This window comes from Phyllostomus discolor, chromosome 3 (assembly GCF_004126475.2).
Source record: "Phyllostomus discolor isolate MPI-MPIP mPhyDis1 chromosome 3, mPhyDis1.pri.v3, whole genome shotgun sequence".
NCBI lineage: Eukaryota > Metazoa > Chordata > Mammalia > Chiroptera > Phyllostomidae > Phyllostomus > Phyllostomus discolor.
This window is the reverse complement of record NC_040905.2, coordinates 156,638,258-156,647,341: the sequence shown is the minus strand read 5'-3', so window position 1 is coordinate 156,647,341 and position 9,084 is coordinate 156,638,258.

Sequence of the window (9,084 nt, the reverse complement as noted above, 5' to 3'; positions counted from 1 at the left end):
TTTGATCTCACTTAAATAGTTAGTTTTTTATGCTAATTACAAATTAGAATCGCCTGAGAAATGTTTTCAAGATGGCAATGCATGAGTTGCACCCAAGACCACTAAATAAGTTGATAGGGTCAATATATTTACAAACCTTTCCAGGTGTTGTTATAACATTGCAGAAAGAGATGTGAGACACTGATCTTTTTAAATTAACAGGAAGGACATTAAGGGTGGTTCTAACACCTTAGCAGCCACATAAGCAAACCAAAATCTAAGCTGGCAAATGCCTGAAGGTCAAGAAATCAAAAGCTAAGGACAATCAATCATGTACAGCCTGCTAGACTTTTTTTAAAATAGTCAACCACTTAAGCTACAGCCAATAAAATAATTTTCTTACTCTGTTTAAATTAAAAAAAAATAATAAAACTGCTTTCCCTATGTGGAGTGTTTCTAACTATTCTGGTTTGGCCTTGACTGATTCTAATCAATGTTTGCTGAAATAACCTCTTTTTTTAAAAAAATATTTTATTTATTTATTTATTTTTAGAGAGGGGAAGAGAAGAGGAAAGGGAAGGAAACATCAGTGTGTGGTTGCCCCTCAAGTACACCCTACTGGAGACCTGGTCCACAATCCAGGCATGTGCCCTGACTGGGAATCAAACAAGCAACCCTTTGGTTCTCAATCTGGTGCTCAATCCACTGAGCCACACCAGCCAGAGCTGCTATTTTTTTTCTCAAATAACCTTTTAAATTTTTTTATAAACCTCTATTTATCTTTTAACAATCTAAAGCATTGTTCCCTATTGCTTACAAACTTCTTTGTATCTTGGAAACTTTAAAAAATTAGATAACTATTGATTTTCTCCCCTAAAAAGTGGGCCTGAACACATTCACATTTACCCAAATATCATCCAAATATGAACCCATACAGATACGTAGACATTCACACACACAGATAATTTGGCATACAATTTAAATACATAGCCAACATTTCTGAAGTCCACATTATGAAACCTCTCTACAAGAATAACAGTTACCATATTTTGTCATGTATAATGAGCACCTTTTCTGCCCCAGTTTTTGAGAGAAAAATAAGGATGTGTATTTTACATGGGTAGTACTAATTCCATATACATATGTTTTCAATCTATAATTTATGCTTATGTGTTAAAAGTATATCTCTAGAAAGCAATAACAATATTTGTGTGCAAAATAATACCCTGGAATATTATAATCAGTTTTGTTTCTAAATATAAATAAATAAAAATGAATTAAAATGAAAAATCTTTTTTTCTAAAAGTTTGGGCCCAAATTGTGGGTGTACATTATACATGACTAAATATGGTAAATGAACTCAAGAGGAAGACAAGCTGTTGCCTTTTCATTTTGAAATAAGCTTCAAATGTCATTAACAGTAGTTAATGACATTTTTTGTAGCTGCAACTTAAACCCATTTCACCTAGTTACATTCCCAAGGTAAATGCAAATCAAATGAACACGTGGTAGTTCTGTGTGACCATAAATAAATCCTCTCTCCAAATCCTAGTTTTCCTAGATAATAAATGAATAAATTGATAGAGCATAGGATATTAATTCAATGAGATATTACACTGGCATTTAAAACAATCAGTGAATATTAGCTGTTATTATTGTTGCTGTTTTTATTATATTCTATTAAGTATTTTCATATGTCTAATCTTTATAAAATTTTTTATTTAGTATTTTCATTTAGAAAACAATCGTACCAAGAAGAGCGAAGGAAAGAAAATGAGCTGTAAATAAACAGAACGGCATTGATGATAGCCACTGCTCCCTGCTTTCACTTTGGCTCACTTCCTGTTTGACGAAAGGAGTTTTGAACACAGAGTAAATATCGGGGCAGTCCTTGTGCTTCCATCTTAAAAATATATTCCATTTCAGTGGAATACACTAAGGGGGTTATTTAAGGAAAAAGAAAAGTGCAGCGTTATGTTACTGACTTTGCCAACTTTTTGTTTCTATTGCCTCTTACATCAATCAGACTACTTCTACAAAACAAGTCAATTTGGCTGTTAATTAACTATCATTTTTTACACATACATTTCCCATGCTAAATATTAGTATTGTTTCTAGATCATACCTTTACTTGACTGAGATCCGTTTGAATGTGAATATCAATATCCTTGCCTCTCTTCTATGCAGTTGTTGCAATGCCGTGAGATAATTTCTTTTAAAATACAATACACCTAGATTTTCAGTTCTTTCTCTTTTTCTTCTTCAAACCTCCAAAGGCTACATATGACTTTTAAACTAATTCAATGTTTCCAGCATGCAAAAAACACCTCGAGAGTGAAACTGACAAAGTGAATCACACCCCTCTCCCAAGTAAGTTCTACAGAGGCAGAGATGCTTGAGTGTGTGGCGCAGACACACAAACACTGCCGAGCTGAGACCTGACAGACCTGCGTGCTAACAGGACTTTTAAATCTCTCTGAGTCCCAAACTGGCATGGCCGTGGTGTTCTGAAAATATGAAAAAGTGTTTCTGTGTCATGGTCTGGTTAAAGAATTTACATTTATAATACAAATATTTATTTAACTATCAATTTGCTTAAGAAATGAAGATGATACCCTTTGAAAAAGGGAAGAATAATTTGATATAACCTAGTACACATGCATAGAAAGCATGTGCACTAGCATCCTACTCTATGTCAAGCCATCTATTATTTGCATTACTGTTCATCCTCACAACCACAGTATGAAGAAGATGCATTTAACTTCACTTTAACAGATGAGTGGCCTTCATTTAAAAGGGGTTAAGTACCTTGCGCTGGATCACACCATGTGCGAGTAACAGAGATGGGATTTGATCATCTGCAAAGATGCCCTATGTCAGAATTTAATTATGATATACTGTCCATTTTAGTTTAAGAGAATCAAGAAGTTGGCTTTTTTTCTGTACTTAACAGGTTAAAACTTAGAAGTACTTCATAAATCATGGTACTGCAAGAATGTAATTATAAATGCGAAATAGCAATAAAATACTAAATGAGAAATTCTGTTACACTTAATTCCTATAAATGGCTCTATAACTCCTCACGTCTGTTCACTGCTTTTAAATAAAACTTGAAACTATTACTTAATTCTGTAGCTTCTGCAAAACTCAAATTCTATTAAGATATTTTAAAATATCTGAAATAATTGAGAGAAAAACATTCTATTATGAAGTTCTAAGTAGACTTAAAAAGACCTATGAGAGCCCTGGCTTTTGTGGTTCAGTGGGTTGGAGCATCCTCCTGTAAACCAAAGGTCACCAGTTTGATTCCTGGTCAGGGCATGTGCCTAGGTTATGGGTTCGGTGCCTAGGTTACGGGTTCGTTCCCCAGTTGGGACAAATGCAACTAATGGATATTTCTCTCCTCTATTTCCATAGCTATCTCTCTCTCTAATCAGTATGTATGTAGCATGTTCTCTGATGAGGACTAAAAAAAAAAAAGGAAAAAAGAAGACATGAGAAATAAGAGGTAATCTTGTAAAATAAAAAATAGTTGTAGAAGACAAAATATGTTTAAATTCATATTTCATGCAAAGCAGAAATAAAAAAATAGAAGTAAGCATTATAAATTCTTATATATTAATATGGTTTTTACTTCCAGTTGAAGATTATGTCTAAACAACATAAAGAATATCTGTGGATAATTAATCAGTGAAAACAGCCAAATCAAAGCTGAACATTTTGGTCTAAATCATGTGATTTGAGTATCTCTAGTAAGCAAATTAATGATACCCACTGGATTTTAAGAATATCCTTATAATACTAAACATGACCTCATTCAGTTTATACCTCATTGATTTTATTAACCCCCCAAATTTTTGTTGTGTGACACAATAGAAATACTTTGAATGATATAGATATTTAAAAATATCATTTTATATCATGCATACATATCTTAAGATTAGTATACTTTCCTTGCCTAAAAATAAGCAATCTGTTAAAGAAATTAAGAGTGCATGTATTTTAGCAATTTGCTTTTACACTTTTTGGACATTTATTGAATCTTTTTTTTTCTGCTCTTCTCTCCTTTCTTTCAGAATGTTTTCATTGCCAACTACTGGAACAGTATCCTATTCATGTTACATCAGCTATGCTACTTGTACAAAATATTAAATTTGATGTATTCTTCGCACATTAGGCTTGGGATGGGTGTATTAAAAGACCACATTTAAAAACATACTCTGGATCATTCAAATATAAATATCCCCTTTTAATGCTTACAGAGAAATAATACAGCTCCCAGACTTCTAGTGTATTGATTTTTGTGTATTCAATTAAAAAAATCATGTGAGATCTAAGCTGCAAAAACGTGGCCTGCTTTGGTTCAGATTTCTTTCCTGCATGACTCACGCCCTATGGATTTGAAAGGGAATGACTGCACAGGGAGAAAGGGTATTGGGAAAGTGCCAGATGAGTGATCTCTGTGGAGTGCTAGGGAAAAATGATGACAGCAGCAGGCTGGTAGAGGACATTCTTATTTGTCTTAAACTTCACTGTATAGGATGGTGGTTAAGAGTTCTGGTGTCAGACTTTGTGGGTGTGAATACTGACTGCAACATTTATTAGGTGTGTGACATCAGGAGAGTTAATTACCTTCTCTGTGATTCAGGTTCTTCCCTGGAAGCACTGAGATAATAATAACACCCACATCATAAATTCGTTGTGAGATCCTTGCACACATTAAGTGTATAATAAATGTATGTTCACATTTTATAAGTTATCTTGACATACTTCAGAAGAGTTTAGAGTAACCTGCTTTCAATCATTGCAACATGAGAAACCATTTGTAGCTAGAGCCCTATTTCTAGCCTAGGGAGATACCAATTCCTCCATAAACACTAAATTTAAGCATAGACTTTTTTTTTTCCTCTATTGTTTGCTGCTTTATCCTCGGAGCTCGGATTAGTGCCTGGACCATACATAGTGTGCTGATAGTAAATGTTTGTTGGAGGAATGAATCATTGGTCAACTTCCAATTTTTTGATCCAGGAAAATCCTCTATAACACTTTGTAACAGACAAAGTGTTTCTTTAAAACATCCATCACGGATATACTCTGACCCATGCAGCATTCAATCTTATCTTTCCTTTTTTCTTTAATATGCTTCTGATTCTCTAATCTGCTTCCAGTTCTCTAGTAGATGCCTTGGGTTTCAGGAAAATTTTTAAAAATCCCTTGACATCCTACATAGTATTTTCTAATATGGGCAATCCCTTATAATGCAAAATAATCCTTTTCTATCAAACTCTCTATCAAAATGTCCATTTCTGGGCAATATGAAAATAATAATAATGGTTGAAATGTATTTGATGCTTACTATGTATGTGGCTCTGAGATAATTTTGTTTTATCTTGTTTAATCTTCAGAACTTTTAAAAAATGTTAAAGGTTTTATTTATTTTTTAGAGAGAAGGGAAGGGAGGAAGTGATGAGAAACATTAACTGGCTGCCTTCTGCACACCCCAACGAAGGACCTAGCCCACCACCTAGGCTTGTGCTCTGACAGGGAACCAAACCAACAAGCCATCTGTTCCCACTCAATCCACTGAGCCACACCAGCCAGGGCTAATTTTCACAACAACTTTTGGTGATACAGATTCTAGAAACCTTTTGTAAGAGGAGAACATTTAAATATGAGAAGATTAAGAATTCATTATTGTCACAAATTATAAAGGGAAATTGATTTTTACCAGTCTAATATTAATATCAAGGTTCTTAAGAACCAAATAGCCACTTCTTCTACCTAAGTAGTATTCAGTATTGAAGTTATCAAGAGATATGATTATTTTATATGCACTAAAGTATTAAAATAGATGATACATTAATTACCAGTTGAAAGTTTATTCTGGTGGATATGTTTTCACATTAAAAAAAAGTCACCTTGAACAAAAATATATTGAACCAAGTGGAAGAAATCCTAACAGTTGGTAAATATCAGACCCTGTGACAAGTAAATGAGATAGATAATTTGGAACTGGATACTTACATAGTTTAAAAAAAATGAATACAACTTCATTCTAAGTTTCATCTATATGCTTGCCCTTTAATCTCTATAAAATAAATCAATATTCTCCACATTAAATTATTTAATTATTCTATTTATAATTATTATATTTTATATTCTAAATATAAATATTCTATTTATATTTAATTATTCTATTTATAAAAGTTTTTGAAATGGGTACTGTGTGCCAGACAGTGTTTTAGACTTGGTGTTAAATTACTTGAGAAAATTCACAACTTGTAAGACAAATCATTTAAATACACAATTATAGTATACCAAGATAAGCATTATGAGAAATTTACTTGCTACAGATATGGGAAGAAAAAGTATACATACCTATTTGGGGGAAGACAATGAGGAAACCTTTACTGGAACAGTTACACTTAAACTGGAGTGGATCATCAGAGAGGGAGTACAGAATGGCAAAAAAAAGACTACCAGCTGTAGTAGTTTGTTGGGGAATTCTAAACAGAGCAAACAATATATTCAAAAGCATGGAGTCTTGAAATAATGCAAATTGTTGGGACATTAAGTTTAATTGGCTATGAGCGTTCTCTGATGAGCTCAATGACAGCACTCACTACTGGTTCTTCCTGTTCTGGGTGTGGGTCTTAAATGTTGAGGTGACTCATCAGGCTGCCCTCCCATCTCTCCCAGTTAGGTTTCTACCAGTTACTTGGCCTTTACTTAGCAGCTGTTTTTGGTTGCTCTTTAGGACCTTCCATCACAGTGTTACTTAAATAAGCCCGGCTCATTTTAGGAGACAATTTGGAGACATAGAATGAAACCAGGAAATGTGAAAGGAATAAAAATTGGGTGGTGGGAGAAAGTAAAAGTTACCTTGTCAGTAAGAACTCATGCTTACCTTAATATCATTACAGATTGTTAGATAGATAGATATAGATAGATAGAAGTTAGTATATAAACATATATGTATTTGCCTGGTGAGATAAGAGCCTAAATGAAATGACATCCAGTAACAATATGCATACCTAGGGCCTATATCTTCATTTGGTATAATATTCTACAATTAAAGGAACCAGGGTTCTTTGGAAAAATGGCTGATTGTACAACTAACAATGGAAATATGTAAATGATCTTGAAGAATCTTCCTATGCCGAAAGTAAAAAATAATGCTAAAGGAAGAAGAAAGACAAAAACGCATCATTGTAGTTTGTTAGACACACACGAACTAACAGAAAGACTTTCCAACGGCCAAAGCCAGATCACTTAGAACAACAAAAAAATGGAGTATTGGATTACAATAGAAAGTACAAAATAAGTGTCCAGTAGTTCATGCTGATATAAATAAATAATTCAGCAAATTCAGAATGGGAGAAAAGTTGATCAATCTTCCATACAGTAGAATTTATCTGGATTCTCCACCCTAATTGAGGGGAAATGTAACTTCCCACTCATGAAGCATGGGCTGTGCATAGATCTTTCTTTCAAAAGAGAAAATTATAGAAGTGGGAGGAAGAGTCACTTTATATTGGGGAAAATAGCAAATATTACTTCAGGGAGTGAGTGGTCAAGGTCAACATCAACAGTCATTAAAATCAAGTTGATACTATGTACTTTTGATATGAGATAATAAAATTACACTTAACCTCTGTGATCTTCCTCTCTATAACTCACAACCCAAGCCTAGTCAGAGAAAAACATTAGGCAAGGCCTACTAGAGGGACATCCTACAGTGTTCTTGACTGGCACTCCTCAAGAACTCTCAACGTCATAAAAAACAAAACTCTTAGAGTCAGAAGGAGCCTAAGGAAACATGACAACTAAGAGAACGTGGTATCCTGCAAGGGATCTTGGAACTAAAAAAGGACGTTAGGTAAAAATTAAGAAAATAAAAATTAAATCTTCTTATATCTATTTCTTATTGATTTTATTTTCAAAGTGACCTTGATATAATTTGGTGTCAAGTGATATTGGGTGAATGTGATTTAAGGAGGTATTGACCAAGAGTTTTAGAGGAGTTGTGGCATGCAGTGAACTGGGAATCAGTAAATTGTGTTTTTTTGTTCTGTCATTTGCATTTGGGCTTTGAGGAAGTCATTCTCACTTGACTGGACCTCAGATTCCTGTGTCAGTTTGACACTTAGCTTTGCTTACCCTAGGATTCATGCATACAGGAGTTCCGTTATGGATTATTTATATGTGATCTATGAAGCCTCTGGGAAACATCCTATCACTAGGGAAAAATAGAATCCAGGCACACAGGTCCTAAGAACTATGGCTCAGGCTTAACGGAGAAAGAGAAAATGTGGGCAATTGGACAGTCCAGTGCTAATTATCACATTACTTCTAGCCTAATCTTCACCAACTGTGACTAAATCTGATGAGAGTGAATTGGTAGAAAGTAGATCTTCCACTAAAATCTCTGAACATCAAAGCACTGCCTAGGGACACATGGGTTACCACAGTTAGGGAAGGGAGATTCCTTCCCCACATAGGAAAGGTCCGCAGTGTGTTTCTTTTTGCATTAAATTCTCAAAGATTTCAGGTGTCTTTGCAGGCTCCAATAGTTCTGGGACAATGACACATCAGAATAGTTTCTATCCAAAGAGCCATGGTGTGGTAGTAACTCCATGTGACTTCAGCAGTTACCAGAGATGGCTTTGCAGGGATTCCACAGTCTCGAAGTTTTGATGTTTTATTCTATTGTGTATACACCCACTGAAAGATTTGGAAAAGTGTGGGCCTTTTTGTGACTTTGATACAAATATAGACTGAATATAATAGATTCTAATGTCCTACATTGTAAATAAAGCTAGACTTAGGGAAATAATATTTATTATTATGCTTGAACAATAACCATTGAGAAACAGAAAATAGGAGTTTCTAAATATGAATCACTAAAATTGATACTCATAAAATTTGAAATGGGATTCCAGTATCAGAATACTTGAAGTTACTTTCATAGAAAAGTGATAAGTTCTCTGATTTTATGTCTCTCCCTTATTTTCTGAGGAAATCCAAGAATATTCTCAATAGAAGATAAGACACTACAGAGCCCACATTGAAAAATTCCCAAACGATGGCTAAGGTTTTGTCTAC